The sequence below is a fragment of the Cornus florida genome, unplaced genomic scaffold (genome assembly GCF_030987335.1).
Source record: "Cornus florida cultivar Cherokee Brave unplaced genomic scaffold, ASM3098733v1 CherokeeBrave_3.0.0_Hap2_Chr10, whole genome shotgun sequence".
In the NCBI taxonomy this organism is placed as follows: domain Eukaryota; kingdom Viridiplantae; phylum Streptophyta; class Magnoliopsida; order Cornales; family Cornaceae; genus Cornus; species Cornus florida.
In genome coordinates this window covers 72,565,842-72,583,997 of record NW_026775580.1, presented here as the reverse complement: position 1 = coordinate 72,583,997, position 18,156 = coordinate 72,565,842, and positions in this window count along the sequence as shown.

The following is an 18,156-nucleotide window of genomic DNA, read 5'->3' as shown; positions in this document are numbered from 1 at the left end:
TTACGGGAAAAACAACTCTTTACTAAGTTCAGCAAATGTGAGTTTTGGCTTGATAAAGTTATATTTTTGAGGCATGTAGTATCTGGGGATGGTATTTATGTTGACCCATCAAAAGTGGAAGCAGTGGTAAAATGGGAAAGGCCTACTAATGTGACAGAAGTCAAAAGTTTTATGGGATTAGCAGGTTATTACAAGAGGTTCATCTAAGGGTTTTTTAGTATCGCATTGCCATTAACAAAGTTAACCCGGAAGGAAGTAAAGTTTGTGTGGAGTGAGGAATGCCAAAGAAGTTTTGAAGAATTGAAGAAAAAGTTAATGCCAGCTCCAGTGTTAACTATTCCGTGTGATGGCGAAGGTTTTGTGATTTACACTGATGCTTCACATCAGGGTCTGGGATGTGTTTTAATGCAAAATGGCAAAGTAATTGCATATGCTTCTAGACAATTGAAGAATCATGAATTGAATTATCTTACACATGACTTGGAGTTAGCTGCTATTGTTTTTGCTTTAAAATTGTGGAGGCATTATCTGTATAGTGAAATTTGTGAAATATTTACAGATCATCAAAGTTTGAAGTATTTGTTCACACAGAAGGACTTAAATTTGAGACAGAGGCGTTGGATGGAGTTAATCAAAGATTATGATTGTAATATCCACCATCATCCTGGAAAAGCTAATGTAGTAGCAGATGCCTTAAGTAGGAAGTCTTCAGGGAGGCAAATGTTATGGAATTGAGATTGATGGGAGTTGAATTGACAGTTACAAATGAAGGAGCATTCTTTGCATATATTATGGTGAGACCTTTGTTGCGGGATCGAATTAAAGAGTTACAAATTCATGATGTATTCCTGGATAAGAAAAGAAGAGAAGCTCAAGAAGGTCTGCAAACTGAATTTACAGTTAAGGACGATGGGACTTTGTATTTTAAAAGTCGAATTTGTGTTCCAAATGATGTTTCTTTGAAGAAAGATATTTTAGATGAAGCCCACAGTTCTATATATGTTATGCATCCGGGTAGTACTAAAATGTACAGGGACTTGAAGGAATACTATTGGTGGAACAATATAAAGCGTGAAATTGCAGAATTTGTAGCAAAGTGTTTGGTATGTCAACGAGTGAAAGCTGAACATCAGAAACCAGCGGGGTTGTTGCAGTCGTTGCCAATTCCTCAGTGGAAGTGGGAGCATGTGACAATGGATTTTGTGACAGGACTTCCAAGATCAAAACGGGGACATGACTCCATTTGGGTGATAGTTGATAGATTAACAAAATCAGCTCATTTTTTGGTAGTAAAAACTACTTATTCCACAAAGGAATATGCTCGTTTGTATGTTGATGAGATCATATGTTTGCATGGGGCTCCAGTTTCTATTGTTTGTGATAGGGATCCGAAGTTCACTTCTAGATTTTGGTGTAGTTTGCAAGAAGCCAAGAAAACTTCTTTGAAGTTCAGTACAGCTTTTGACCCGTAGACGGATGGGCAGTCAGAACGAACTATTCAGATTTTGGAAGATATGTTGAGAGCTTGTGTGCTGGATTTCAAAGGTAGTTGGGATGACTATTTACCGTTGATTAAATTTGCTTATAACAATAGTTATCAGTCTACTATTGGGATGGCACCGTATGAAGCTTTGTATGGGAGAAAATGTAGAACTCCATTGTGTTGGGGTGAAGTGGGCGAAAGAAAGTTATTGGGTCCATAATTGATTGAACTTACAACAGAAAAAGTGAGGATAATTCAGCAGCGTATGAAGATAGCACAGGATAGACAGAAAAGTTATGTGGATATGCAAAAAAGAAGAGATTTGGAATTCAAAGTTGGTGATTTTGTCTTCCTTCGTATTTCTCCTTGGAAGGGTATTATGAGGTTTGGAAAAAAAGGTAAATTAAGTCCCAGGTATATTGGACCTTACAAAATTCTGGAACGGATATGAGCAGTGGTGTATCGATTGGAATTACCAGACGAATTATCAAGATTACATGACGTTTTCCATGTGTCTATGCTTCGGAAGTATATATCGGATCCATCTCATGTGTTAGTTACAGAACCGATAGAGTTGAAAGAAGATTTACTTATGTAGAGGAACCGGTACAGATTTTGGATCATCGAGAATAAGTGCTTCGAAATAAAACTATACCACTGGTAAAAGTTTTATGGCGGAGTCATACGGTTGAAGAAGCAACTTGGGAATGTGAGGAAGCTATGAGAATACAATACCCTCATTTATTCGGTATGTTTCATGCATTTTAATTTCGAGGACGAAATTTAGTTTTAGGAGGGTGGGATGTTACATCCCGAATTTTTATCTGATCTAATTTAATTCTTTATTCATTATTATGAGTTTATTAATATTTATTTCAGTTTAAATATTTATATTTAATTGAGTTGGGAAAACAAAAATAAGAAAGTTTATTGTTTATAAACAATTAATTTCAAGTATGAGAATTGTTCACACATGCACGGTACATGGTACCTGGAAGTATTTAGACATGCTTGTTATCTATTCATATGTATGGTATCAATTAAAGATTATTGAGGTAGTGGCAGATAAATATATCGATATATATATATATATATATATATATATATATATATATATATATATATATATATATTTATAGTAAATAAAAAGGGTATATATATTGACATACATATATGATGCATGAGTGTAATGGTGTTAACAATATATGCTGATGCCTTTTATATGTACTTAATATTTTATGTTTTCCAAGCTTTTCTTTGAAAGCTTTCAAGTTGGTGAGCTGGCTTTATACATTTCAAGTTTGGTGGATAACTATTGAAACTAATAGTTGACAGCACCATGTATATATATACATATCATGGGACTTATATAGATATATATTTATATAGGAGCTTTCTAGTAAGCTTTGGATGAATTATTTAAGGAATAAATTAAGAAAGAGGGCATGGGTAGGCTTGGACACATGTCACACACATAATAAAAGTTCCATATAGACATTATTTTACCTCTTTCGTTTTGGGGTTTCTCCAGACCAGTATGTTAAAAATTAAAGGTGTGTAGAAAAAGAAAAGAAACAGCGGGACTAGAGAAGCCGGACCAGAAAAAGAAATAAGGAAAGTGAAAGAGAGTGAGAAAAGAAGAGAGATAGAATCAGAAAGTGGGTGTTTTGTAGAAAATGAAGGAAAATTCTCTACAATCTTTGTTGGATTCAACCTAAGGTAAGGAAATTATATTTTATGTTTAATATTTCAACTTTCCATGGATAGTCTGATTTATGAATTTTTATATAACTCATGTAGATTGCCATTTATTTAATTTGATAAATTCAAGTTCTACATTATCTGAAAGAGAAAGAATTGTTAAGTAGTTTGACTTGTTGAGGCGATATATATATATATATATATATATATATATATATGGTGAGTAATCTAGAAAAAAAAAACGCAATAAATGGATAGAAATAGATTATTGAAGTCAAAGAGGGGAATGAAAGAGAGAGAAATAAAGAGAAGGAAGGAAAGTAGAAATAGTGGAAGGAAGAGGAAACAAATAAGGAAAGTTACGGAAAAATCGTGTATGCAGTCCTGAAGGTAGAAAATTTTGTAGTTTAAATTATGTATTGAAAATTTATATTATTTAAATTGTCAATACTTTACTTATTGAGGTGCTTTTGAACCAAATTTCTATCATTATTTTCTTTCTTAGTTAAATGGTTAAATTATATGTAGTGATACAATTCTGACATGATTTTAATTACTACCCTGAAATTAATCTATTTGGTTATCATTAGAATTTCAATTACAATTACATACCAAGGCTGGGATTTATATTTGAATTGAGGATTAAATTGTTTAAATTTTCTTTAGAAATATATATGACATGATTATAAATGTTGCATAGGTATGGAAAAGGAGTTCACAACTTCGACATTACCAAATGATAAGTAAATAAGTCAGGAAGTAGCCAAGGTGAGTGTACTCACTGGAAGTTTATTCTTGGATGTGCTTAATTCAAGTATTGCAGTGGTTTATGTGAATTGAAGATGAATATATATATAACTTGATTATATTAAATAAGGTCCATACTCTGGCCTGGAAGGAGAGTACTACATTAAAAAGGGTCCATACTTTGACCAAGAAGGAGATTACTATATTTAAATAAGGTCCATACTTTGGCCTAGAAGGAGTGTACTATATTATATAAGGTCCATACTCTGGCCTAGAAGGAGAGTACTATATTTTAATACCTGTAATATGTTAATGAAATTTAATTGAAGTTATTAGATAATATTTGCTTATATTACTTTGATGTAGTAGTGCTACATTCACTGGGCTTTAAGCTCATTCCTTCCATATTTATATTTTTCAGGTATCAGGTTGGATTGCAACTGCCAAGTCTAGAGTCTTGTGTGTAAATGGGGAAAAGAACTTTTGTATAAAATGTAAATATTGTAGTAAAACTTAATATTATGACTTGAAGTGACTTGTTTAGTTTTTAAAACTAGAGAGGTGGATTTATAATTTATCTTTAATTGTAAACTGTTAAGCAGGTACTCTGATGTAGGATGATGTCATGTATGAATGAGACTAATGCAGATGGTTGGATGCATTCTAATTTGTTCAATTTATTAAATAGTATAAATTGGGTTGGGGTGTGTCACCAAGTATGCCCTTTCAGATGCCAAAGTGACCTTAGAGATGCAATACATCTCTAAGACGCCAAAATGACCTTTCATAAAGTCACAGAACTCAACGAGAATGAACGCGAAGAAAAATATCAAAAGTAGACCAAGTATGCCCCTAAGGGCAAAATGGTCTTTTCACACCTAATCAAAGTCTAAAGAGATGTACGTTATCCCTAAGACACAAGCATGACTTCCCATGAAGTCATGGAAACAAAAGGAAAACAAGCGGAAGTGATATTTTAAAAACAGACAAGTTTAGTCTTAGGGGCAAAATGGTAATTTTTAGAAAGATTTGGGTGTTATCGAGTACACAATTTGATAGATGATGAAAATTAACAAAGTTAGACTCAAAAATTACTTAATTTGGAGTCCGGATGAAGGAGTAATAGCAAAACGAAAAATGGAAATCGACACGGCAAGGGGGGAACCAAGGCAACCCCCATTCGAATGACGCGCGCGCGCAAGGCGCGCACCACGTACTGAGGTCTGCGCAGTGCGCGTGCAAAAAAGATGCCCCGCGCGCGCAGTAGATGCAAAATTTCTTATTTTTCCAGAATTGAGAGCAATTTTGGACCCTTAAATGATTTTTTTTGGTTTAAAAAACACAAAGAAGAAACCTCCCTTAAAATCAAGTTTTCTAACTGACCATGTCAAAAGAAAATTTAAATTTGCGATGTGAAATACCCAGAATGCCCTTAGATCAAATAGGTGCATGAAACCTTAAAAATGCAATTTTGCTTCAAGTGTGCATTTAGCCAAAATGAATTTCTAGACTAAAACGATTGTGCACGCAAACGTAATTAGTGTTTTAAGGCGGACGGAAATGGTCAGTGACCCCCAAATATGCCTAGTGCAAAATACGACTTATCAAACCTAAAATTTGCCTAAAATGACTATTTTTTTAAAAAAAATTGAAACTAAAATGTATATTTGCAAACGAAAAGGCGTTTGGCCCTTGGCCACACCTGAAATATATTAAATGAACCCTAATGAGTGTACTCGTGTACACTTTGTACCATCCGATTTGAAAATGACAATTTAAAACATCATGTTTTGCTATTTTTTCAACAATTATGCCTTTAAAAGAAATTTACAAAACAAAAGTGTCAAGACGAAAACAAAATGATGTTCAGCCATTGGCCCTACCTCGTACATATAAAATGAGCTTCAAAATGTATACACACGTTTACATTACATGTCTTAAGGCAAAAACAGCATATTTAACTTAACTAAGTATTACAACTTTCTAAGTAAAACATAAACATGCTAACGCTTGCATGTGAGTAAAATACATCAAAAGGTACTTCAACTTAACAAAACAACATAGGGATATTGTATATCCCGAAACCACATCTTCTTGCCTGAAACAAATCGCGTTCAGCGGGGTGAGTAACTTGCATTACTCGTAGGGAATGAACATGCATAGACCTAAGTTTTACAAGTTTATTAAATTGATATAAAATAATTCATAAAGTTCATGCCACGTACTGTCTATGTCCAAGGTGAGACCAAATTAGCATCCTAAGCTACCTTAAAGCATTTCTAGCATAAACCACAATATTCATGCAATTAAATAATATAAAAACATACTATACAACGCAACAAGATATAGATTCTCAAAGTTATCAACTTGAAATCTAAAATGCAAAAAAAACAACTAATGCGGTTCATGCTACATAACGTCTATGTTCCAAATGGGAGTTAAATGACACCCTAAAGCTACAAATGAACATGTTATAAACCGTTCACCAAAATTGAAATCAACAAATTACAGCTTAAAAAGGCAAAACCAAATTGTAAGAAAAATGAACGAAAACAACATCAAGTATGCACTTGTACCAATAACCACCACATAGCTAGTAGAAAACAAGAAATACAACAAGGCATAGTTAACACTTAGATGAAGACGAATCAAACACAAAGCTTATACTTGTACAAATAACTACCACATAGCTAGTAGAATGACAAGATATACAACAAGGCATAGTTAACTTGTAAATGAAAGCAAATCAACGTAAAGAATAACACATCAAGAGTTACCAAATAGTTTGCACATAAACTCTACTATGATGCAACGCACACATGTACTCTATGATGCATGTGATGAAAAACAAATGTTGGAATTAAGTCCCGAATATGAAAACAAATTGGTGCACTTCCACTATAACGACCCAAACCTATAAGTCCGAACCGCTAATCGGGTCCTTACCCGAACCCGAGGTTACTTAAGTCAACGCCATTAAGTTCAGTGTTATTACATCATTAAATATCTTATATATGATCCATGAAGACCTTCCAAGACTCGTGGTTAACTATACCAAAAAGAGGGAGTAAGATGAACAAACAGCAGCAAACTGATAGACCGAAGTGGAGCTTCTGTCGATCGAAGTGACTCCTGTACCGGTCGACCGAAATAGCCATTTCGGTCAGCCGGTTGTGGTCCAAACAGTGATTGAGGCTACTGGAAAGATCGGTCGACCGAAATACCCATTTTGGTCGGCCGAAATAACCTTGCGAGCTAGAGATTTCAACTGAACTGCTAAGCTCTTAAAGGTGAAAAATGGTCTCAGTAGAGACCTTGAAATGGATCTAAATTGTCCCAACACATAGTAGGTTATTGAATATACATTCCATCCATTCATCTTCATGAAATTACTTATCTATTACATAACCCCAAGTTATTTACATAAATTGGAACTCGATTACATCAAATTTTACAATTTAAAAAATGAAAATACAACTATTAGAGTCCACAAGTCTTATCACCAAATACAACAAGCTGAGGTTTTATATACTCATGTAACTTAGATACTAATAGCAAAATGATCATGAAATCCAACTGGGCCTATGGTAAAACATTGTTGTCCGCCACTTTTTTTCCCGAACATGAAAAATGTTAAAATAAGGGGTGAGCATAAAGCTCAGTAGAAGTCGTCTAAGGCGTTAATTTTAGACTCCCTTGAGCCACGTAACATATAAGGGAATGTAAAAGGAGCCGGGATCATGCAATGGGAGTCCTAATAACACTTAACAAACGACAAGCTATAACTATAGTCACAAGCACAAATTTTAAATTCAAAGTGCATGGAATGATATGAGATGCATCCCCTTACTAACTTGGTCTATACCGACCCAATATACACTTTTCAAAAACCCACTAACTGACTTTACCGAGGCGAGATTGATATTTATCCCCGGTTCCAATTCTTGCAAGGCCTGGCAACCATTTATGGGCATAGCATCAACTTTTTCACGCCCTAGACCGAGCCGTGCTCTCTCTAGGTTAAGTTAGCCCTGGACTAGCGAAATCCGGTTAAAAAAAAAAAAAAAAAAAACACTTCTTTTCCATGAAAGAAACTCCACTTTCTACAAAAACAATTCCTTTCAATATTTTCTTAATCTTTCCTTTATGCCATAATATGAAATGTAATAACTTTCATCATCAAAATCTCAATATCATCATTATATCAAGAATACATCATCATGGCATTTATGATAATCAACTAAGAACATAGCATACTTTGGAAATTCAACACAACAAGGATACCATTTTCTCATGTAAGACATGTACAAGAACCATTCCCAAGTAATTTCAACATATGAGTACATACAACTTCATCCTTTAACAAGCAAAACATTTTCAAATCCTTAGTTTCATATCAAGGTTCACAATTTTAAACATATAACAATAATACTATAAATATACTCAAATAAAGAGACAAAACTTGATGCATTAAGAAACCCCTACCTCAATTGGAGTGCAACTCCACAAGAAACCCCAAAATCCCCAAATTCCAAGCCCTAATTTGAAATCTCAAGGGTTGGCCAAAATGGTGCTTGGCTTCTATCAAAACGACGGCCTTGGCGAGCTCTACAACTTTGCCGAATGAGGTACTATCAAATTCCCAAAGGACAAAGCTCAATCAAGCCTTGAAAGCTTGAAGAAGAGAAAAAGGAAAATGAAAATGAAGAGGGAGAGAGAGATCTGCCAGGGAGAGAGAGGAAATGAGACCAAAATTGGTCTCGTGGCCACAAAATGTGTAATGACCCAGTCATTCTCCCTCCTTTCCTTTTTCTCAAATTTTACGGATAAATTTTTTTCGTTTAATTTTCTTTTCCGAGTTCTGTTTCTCGTTACTGGGTGTCGTCTTAAGTGTTTGGAAATGGTTTCCGAGAATCTTTCGTTTGGATTGACAATTTCCTTTAAGGACCGAATCATTTCCACTTTTTCACTTTTTGGACACTATTCACTTTTCGTTTTTTTTTTTTCCCTATTTTGTCTTTTCCCCGTTTGTCACTTTTTGACACAACCTCACTTTTCATACTTAGAGTTGGTTTTTGACTTCACGTGTCTTCATTCTAAGTGGTTTCCACAAAATACGTATCTTTACTTTTGTAAAAAAGTACTCTGGTTGCTCTCGATGTCCATAGAGGTATGGATGCACAGTTCTTTGGAAACTTTTTTTTTTTCTTGAGGTATTTTTCATAAATATCTTTTGAAGATATTTTATTTCAGGTGTTTTTAAAAAAATATCTTTTGGAAGATATTTTTATTCTGGGCCAGTTTTCCAGTTAACCCTTTTGTATGGGTCATTGTGTAATTAATGAAAGTTATTGCAAAATACCTTGTTTTGAGTCTGGATCCTCGTACAGGATTCATTTTCACATTTCGTTGAGTCGTGAACTCTTAGAATTTCCTTCTTGTGTTTTTTATTTATTTTTTTATTTTTATTTTTTTATTTTTTTCCAGTTTCAGGGTTTCTGACCCCAGTTGCCGCCGAACTTGTTCGGGGCATATCTCTCTGTTCGGGACTCGGTTTTTGACTCCGTTTCTTCTGTTGTTCATCTTTTCTTATTTTGGTTCTTTTTCATTCACGGAGTTTCGCCGTTTGAGCACGTCTGCGTGAATTCCACTTTTCCAGACTTAGCGGAGCCTGTTCAGGGCACTTTTTGGAATTTCTATAAATAGGTTGCCCTAATTTTTAAAGACAACATTTTAGCCCTTCTTCCTCCTCTTGGCCGGCAGCCATGGGAGCCCAAGGGGCTGCCACCACTCTTTCTTCTTCTTCACTTAATTTCTTTTGTAAAAAGTCTTCCGCCTTAACGTTTATCGTAGGCCTCGTCGTGCTTTACATTTCCCCCTTATTATAATCCATTTCTGACCACTTTTGAGTTCGGGTTTCAAGTTCGGGTTTGGATTTTCCTGGTACCTTAAAGGTTAAAGTTGTTCCTCTCATTGTCCCCGACATAACCCCGCGATATCGTCGGATTTGGAGCACTTTTCTTTCGGTAGAAAATTTAGATTTTCATCTCAAATTGAGGTAAGGGATGTATTAGTTATATTCTTGATGTATTGCATGTTATTGATACTTATACCACTCATTTACATGTCTTTGTATTAAATCTATATATTTTATTATTTATTTTTCTTGTGTGAGATTTGATTTTCCCGGTTGGTTATAACTTGGTTTAAATATGTGGCATGACATTAAATTACCCCTTGATATGTTCATTGACATATATTAAATTGAGAGCATTTGGACAAGTATTGAAGTTTTTATTTAATATTTTTCTTGAATGAAAATTTAATTCATGTGGTCTTATCTAGCATGAAATCAATATGTTATGTCATATTATATTAGGCCCTAGCATACTCTTAAACATATGTGAATTTGAGAGTAATCGGAGGTGTTTTAAAATGTAAAGATAACTAATTAATTTGATTAATTAATCTATTTCAAGTGTACTATTCACTCCATTGGATTTTTGACTTGATATTATTGATGTGCATGCCATATATTTTCACATATATTAAATTGAAAATATTTGATTAAGTTTTCAAACCTTTCATTTATTATTCTTCTTGTATGAAGGTTTGACTATCATGATTCTAACTTACATGGAATTCACTTGTATCATGCTATTAAATCAAGTATTGACATGTTATATAACATACTTTAATTTGAGAGTATTTGGATGAGTTTTGAAATAAAGAGATTTTAATTAAAAGAATTAATTAAAATTTATTCAATGGTTTCATGAGCTTGATTAAGTTTCTAACTTGGTATTCATGATTTCCTTGACAAGTTCCTTCACGTGTATCAAATTGAGAATAATCGGATAAGTTTTGAAACTTATATTTAATTATTTCCTTTGTATGGAATTTAATTCACATTGTTGTGTCTTGTATGAAATGAACTTGTAACTTGATATTGAACTTGTCCTTAACATGATCCCAGACATATCTTGTTCGTAGAATATTTGGACTTACCTTGTAATCTTGATAATGTAATTCCTTAAGTAGATTAAATTCCCTTTTATACTTCCATCGAGTTAATCATGTCTTGATATTGAACTCTTATCAAACTTATGAATCAGACTTGTATTTCATAGACCTTTATTCTTCTATCAAGCATCATGACCCCTTGTATCTTAGTTTCATTAATGTGTTTAATGAACTAGCACAATTGTCTTGAATGATTTAATTATCCACGTATTGTTTAATAAATAATTAAATCATTAATCTTATACTTGTGGTATATTTACATCAATGGATTCCTTGTATTTTAAATCCTAGTTTGTAGTCTATGTAGATGTATAGCATGATCTCTTGACATTTCACATGCCATAATAGTTGAGAATTTAGGGCATGACTTGTGTGTTTCCAAAATCTTGGTTGAGCATGAAACGTGGTTAATGTATTACTTGTATTTTGATACTATCTTGATTTGCACAACTTGTTGATTTTGGACTTGGGATATCAATTAAGAATTGACATGGCTAGGACTTGGTTCTAGTACGGGAGATAGAGAGCTCCCTATACTATAGTGCGTACTAGAGGAAGGTACCTATGGGTTAATAGCTATATCCGAGTATCCACATTGATTGATTTCACTCTTTAAATTTTAAGTCGCTATTCCTTGAAGATTTAAAACTTGTCGTGTTATGTGAAATGTTCCAATCTTGTTAATTGCATAGATATTATGCCTTATCCTTGATTTCATGCATTATTCTTGTCGTGTTAATTGGAATGTTCCAATCATGTTAATTGCATTGATAATGTGATCCTTGTATTCAAGTATCTTTCTTGTCGTGTTGTATAGATTATTCCAAACCTTGTTCAATTTCATTGATAATGCGATTCATGTTAAATTATAAACTTGTCGTGTTCTTTGAATTATCTCAACCTTGTTTAATTTCATAGATATCGTGATTCATGTTGATATGACTTAGGAATGATCCTATATAAGCATCTTGACTTAGATTATAAGTGGCATAAACCGTTTCAGTAGTTATCGCATTCTAAGTTAAAAGTTGATAACTTTGGATACCTATGTCTTGTTGCGTTACATAAAGTACTCCTGTGTCATTTAAATTGCATGAATGATATGGTTTATGCTAGAAATACTATAAGGTAGCTTAGGATGCTCCCTGAGTCTCACTTTGACATAAACGTTAGGTGGCATGAGCCCTTTTGACTTGTTTCACCTTAAGGTGATAATTTTATAAAATGTTAGGTCTATGCATGCTCATTTCTTACGAGTACCTTTATGTTACTCACCCCAAAGTTATCGGGACATTTTTTAGATACGAAGACTTGGTTCATGATGCTCATCATTCCTTCGATGACTTGTAATTTTTAAGTTTACATTTCATGCAAATGTTAGCATGAAATGTCATTTTGTAGCCTTATATGTCAAAACATGTATCCTTGATTCCATATATGTAATGTGTATATAAGTACACCTTTTGTAATGTGTTTGACATGTATGAGATGAGGCCGGAGGCCAATGACATTTATATTGCATCTTATGTAATTCTTGATTCATGAAATGTTATGAAAACCTTCAAAATTCATAAGTCATTACTTCATTATTTTTGTATCGAGTGTGGGAATTCCGTTTTTATTCTTTCATATGGTCTCACTAATCATGTATGAAGTGTGACCAAGGGCCAAATGGTAATTTGACTCCATTTCATATTTTTGGATTTCAAAATTTTAATTCCAAGTTCATTTTTATCATTTTTGGCCGTCGGGGGTTCGAATTTTGAGTCGGGGCTTCTCGGGAGTCGTGGACCATTCCCTCGCGCTTAGAATCATTTATTACACTTATGTGCACATTCGTTTCAACCTAGAAATGCATTTAGGGTCAAATGCATACTTGGTGCAAAGTTGCATTTTTTGAGTTTTTAAGCCTTTACCGATCTAGGGGCGTTTTGCCCATTTTACAATGTGTTTTTTTCATTTTCTCTTGCGTAACCGGGTATAAAATTTGATTTCGGGAGGGGTTTCTTCTTCGTATTTTTTCAGAAAAATTCGTTTGATAACCCGTTTTTGATCTTAGATGTGGGCAGTTACTGTAGTATCTTTTTGGGCCCTCTTGACCTCTTCTGATCTATGGGCATTTTGGGGATTTCGAAGTGTGTTTTTTTTCGTTTTCTTCCGCTTGGTCGGGTAGAAAACTCGATTTTATAGGGGATTTCTTTTTTGTATTTTTCCAGAAAAATTCATTTCGGATCTCGTTTTTACTCTCAGTTATGGCTGAATCTTTCTTTCTTTCTTTTTTTTTTTTTTTTTTTTTTTTTTTTCGTAGCATGTCATGATGCTTGTCAGGATGCTCGTGGGGCCCCATCTCGACGTCGTGTGTTTTCGCTCGTTCTCCTTCGTCTGAACTCCAAATTGAGTGAACTTTTTTTAAATTTGACTAATATTTCGCTATCTTTCCAACGGTGTGCTCGGTTGCACCCGGATCTTCCTGGATAATTATCAGTTTACCCTTTTAACCTTAAGTGCTCATTTTTCTTCGTCATGTCGTTTCTCCTTCGTCCGGACTCTGAATCATGCGATTCTTGAGTCTATCTTAATTAGTTTTCCATTGTCTTTCTAGCGGTGTGCTCGGTAGCACCCGAATCCATTTTTCTGAAATGACTATTTTGCCCTTGGGGCTATTTTTGTTCGGTTTTTTTTTCTTGCTTTCCACTTTCGCTACTTTATTTTGAGTTCCGTGACTTTATGGAAAGTCACGGATGTGTCTCGGGAATGATATACATTCTAGGGACGTCATTTTTATGTAAAATGACTATTTTGCCCCTGGGGCTTAGTTATTATGTTTTCCGATCTTTTGCTTTCGCATCAATTCTCATTGAGTTCCATGATCTCATGGAAGGTCATCAAAGTGTCTTAGAAGTGTGTTGTGCCCTGGAAGACCATTGTCCTGTTTCTTACTTCCGCATCTAGATCCACTATCGGGTCAACCTTCGGTTCATCACATGACATACTGGCTTGAAAAACGAGGGTCGTCACAAAATGCTTAGTGATGGGTCCTATCACTAAGAAAATATCCCACCTTTTTTATTTTTCACCACAAAATCTATATACATTTATTCCACTAAATTATACATAAAATAAATATGCATGATATGCAATGGGCCCATGACACAACCCCGTGCACAACAATTCCAGTAGCGGGTCCCACCCGGAACCTTTCGGCCCGAAAAAAGAAAAAATGTCAAAATGGCAACCATTGCATTTCAAAAAGTCCTGTACTCAATGAAATGCCTCTACCAATTCTCGGACACACCTGACACACCCCACGGTGTTCGGTACGCAAAACGAGAAAAGACTAAAATACCCTAAAAAAATCAAAAAATTCCAGAAATTAGAAAATGTGAAAAATCGAAAACATTACATCCACACCCCACTGGCCAAGTGTATTGCAGGACTTCCAACCCACCAGACGCGATGTCCATTTTTTTTCAATATTCGGATGGCGTCCATCCATCAAACTAATTATGTATGCCATGCATATATAGGTTAAAATCAAATGGGTGTTTATGAACCGAATAATGACCACAATACTTTTAAAGCCCGAGTGACACGCACACAACATTGTTTATACATAAACACTACATATCTATAAGTCATAATGTAAATCTCTAAGTTACAATACAAGTCTACTTATGAAATACATTAATCTAATTATGAAGCAAGTTTCAAGTCTTCATTACAAAATGCATGATTAAATCATTAATACAATAAAAATGGAAATTAATTAAATAAAATAATTAATTTCTCTAGATTTCGAATCTCATCAAAATATTCCCTTAATATATGTTAAAAAAACATAGCATGGTCATTACATGTATCAGCTCAAATATTCAATTAAGTGAATAAAACACTTAAAATAAAATTAATTAAACTAATTAATTAATTTATCTAAATTTTAAAATAACTCCAAATATTTTCAAATTAATATATGTTAATGAACATATCAATGCCTAATTTAATATCACATTACAAGTTAATCACATGCTAGATACAACCATGTGAATTAAATTTCATACAAAGAAAATAATAAAATAAAATTTTCAAAACTTATTCAAATATTCTCAATTTAATATATGTTAATGAATAAATCAAGGCCTAATTTAATAGCATGTCATAAGTTAATTTCACACTATATACAACTATGTGAATTAAACTTTATACAAAGAAAATAATTAAATTAAATTATAGATTAAATACAAAGACATGCATATAAGTTATTTAAGCCTCAAAAACAATTAAAACAACAAGAATATAAACCCATAACATCCTCTACCCCAATTTGAGATGAAATCTCAAAAGCCACCAAAAGGAAACTGCTCCGAATCCGACGATACTTTAAGGTTACGACGGAGACAACGAGGGGAACAACAATCCTCCTTGTGGCAACACCAAAATCCAAACTCGAACTCAAAAATGGTCGAAACCGGATTCCAATAGAGGGGAAAGAACAGCCTCGCCAAGGCCTACGATAATGCCTTTATCGTTGAGGCAAAAATCTAAGGTGAAGGAGTCCAAAAGGAAGGAAGAGGGATGGCAGCCCAAAAGAGGCTACTGACTGTCCAAGGAAGAGAGGAAAAGTTTGAATTTTTCTCTCTCCTCCCCTTATTTATAGAAAAATGCAAAAAGTGCATCCATGCCCCTATGGACATAGTGAGCAACCAGAGTACTTTTCTACAAAAGTAAATATACGTATTTCGGGGAAACCACATAGAATGAAGGTACATGAAGTCGTAAATCAACTTCGAGTACAAAAAGTGAGGTTACGCGGAAGAAGTGACAAACGGGGAAAAGACGAAAAAGAAAAATGCCCAAAAAAAAAAAGAGGAGACGGCACGATTTTCACTGGAATGACACCAATCTCCCAAAAGAATAAGTGTCGGGAACTATTTCCGAGCACTCGCAATGATCCAAAGGGTCCAAACTCGGACTCAGAAAGGAAAACATTGACGAAAAAAAATTATCCGTAAAAATAGAGGAAAGGAAAGGAAGGAAAATGACAAGGTCATTACATTTATGATTTAAATGGACTTGTTGACAAGTTAAATGGTTAAAATGTAATTTCATATGGTTTCAAAGTTGTGAAGGGGGTGTCAATGCACATTTTTGAAACCTCTGAGAATATCAATGTAAAAAAAGCCAACCGTAGAGTGGCGTTAACCAAAACCTTAAGTGTCTACAATTTACCCAATAAAGTATAATAGTAATACAAAAAGGTTTTGGGCCAAAACAAATCAGCTAACTGGTGATACAATACAAAATGGCTTCCTAGCCCATATCATGGGCCAAACCAAAGTAAAATTCCAACCCAAACAATACAAATAACGTGGGTTAACGGACTAATTTTAGCCGTTAAAGCAAGATATATGACTAGAGGGCCGTAGCGGTGGTCACGATCAGGGGTAGATTATAGTTAATAAGGATGATATGTGTTGTAAATGTTGTTTTCATGCTTGAAATGACTCAAATAATATAAAATTTTAATTAATTTTTTTTACTATGCCGTGTAAGGTCTTGATTTATATATTAAATAAGTTAGCGATCTTGGCGTACCATTTTGTGTTGACCCATGAAACAAGATATGCATGTCATGATATAGAGCATGACACGATAAAACAAATTGCCACCTCTAGTTGTGGAGCTTTGTGCACAGTCATTTTAATTTTTTATACAAATAAATTAATAATACATAATGTGTTGCATTCTTTATTTAATAGTGTTGCAGAGTTACATCTCATATGTTGCAGGGTATTGCATTATCGAAATATTGCAAAGGTGTTGTATTTGTAATGTAATGTGTTACATCATCGATTAAATTGCACCAGAGGGAATCCTAGTAACTTTTACATAAATGGAAATTAACCATAAAAAAAAAAAAAAACTAAAATTTCAAGTCTTAATTATAAAATTAAGAAATTTTTAATACCAATTTAAATTTTTAGTGTTCGATACTAAGGGAAATTTTACTTTTATATTTTATTTCATTTTAAATGGTATCCAACATAAATTGTCAATGTATTTGATTGGACAATCACTTATTTTATCTAAAAATCAAGTCATCAAACATTCTTTCTGTAAATAAAAAATCAACTCTGACACATGTTTGTGTAAACTTTAAAATTTAATTTGAATTTTCTTCAATTACAATTTTAAAACCTCTATTCGCGCTTTCAACCACAAATTCATTCAAAATATGGCAGACCTTTGTGTATCTAAACCTTCATATTAAGCAAGGTGGTGGAGCTTGCAGTGACCTGGAATTTCGAGGACGTCTTGTTCTAATCAGATGCTTAAGTCATAACCAAAGGTGGTGAAGAATCATAGTGTTGATCCAGTGTATAAATTATTAGAACAAGTAAGTACACATCTACATATATGCATTACATAATAGTACTCTAATAAATAATTTGTCAATAATGGAGAAAGAAATTAGAAGTCTTCTTTTACCTTATATACCTGTTTGTTCCAAAAGACAATTTAACAATGTTACGTATTATTACATGTTAAAAGGTGTATCGCAATTAGGAACATCCAATTGGTGTTTTAGATTTGAAAAAAAAAAAGAAAAAGAAAGTAGTTAAATAAATTTCCTAAGTTTCCTTCAGTTCCAAAACCAAACATCTGGTTCTCTACTTCCAAATATAGCATAGTGTATCTCTGAGAATACTATTTTCATTTATAAAACCAAAAAAAAAATGGAATTAAGATGGTCTCTATTAATTAACTAAACTATTAATTAATAGCAAAAAAGCTACGCCCACTTGCAAACTTTGTAGCCATATTCTGATGCACCGAAGCATTTATAGATATCGGAGAAGCATAGGGTACACCATTTTGAAAGAAAAAGGTACCAAATGTAACACATATTGGCAATACATACTTTTGAGAGACTATATAAGAACTTCAATTACGCACAAATAATAGTTATAAGAACTAAAAACCATTGGGTAGACAACCACGGTCAAGAGTGCAAAACAAAACATCACAGACAAACGGTATTACGGGTGAAATTTGGTTAAGGCAATTCAAACTCAACCCGAGTTCAATTCAAATTTACAAACATGGAAAAAGAAAATGTAATTTGCATATTTGTTTAAAAAAAAAAAAAAAAAAAAAAAAAAAAAATTGACCCGTGAAACCCGACCGACCAGCCCAAAATATTG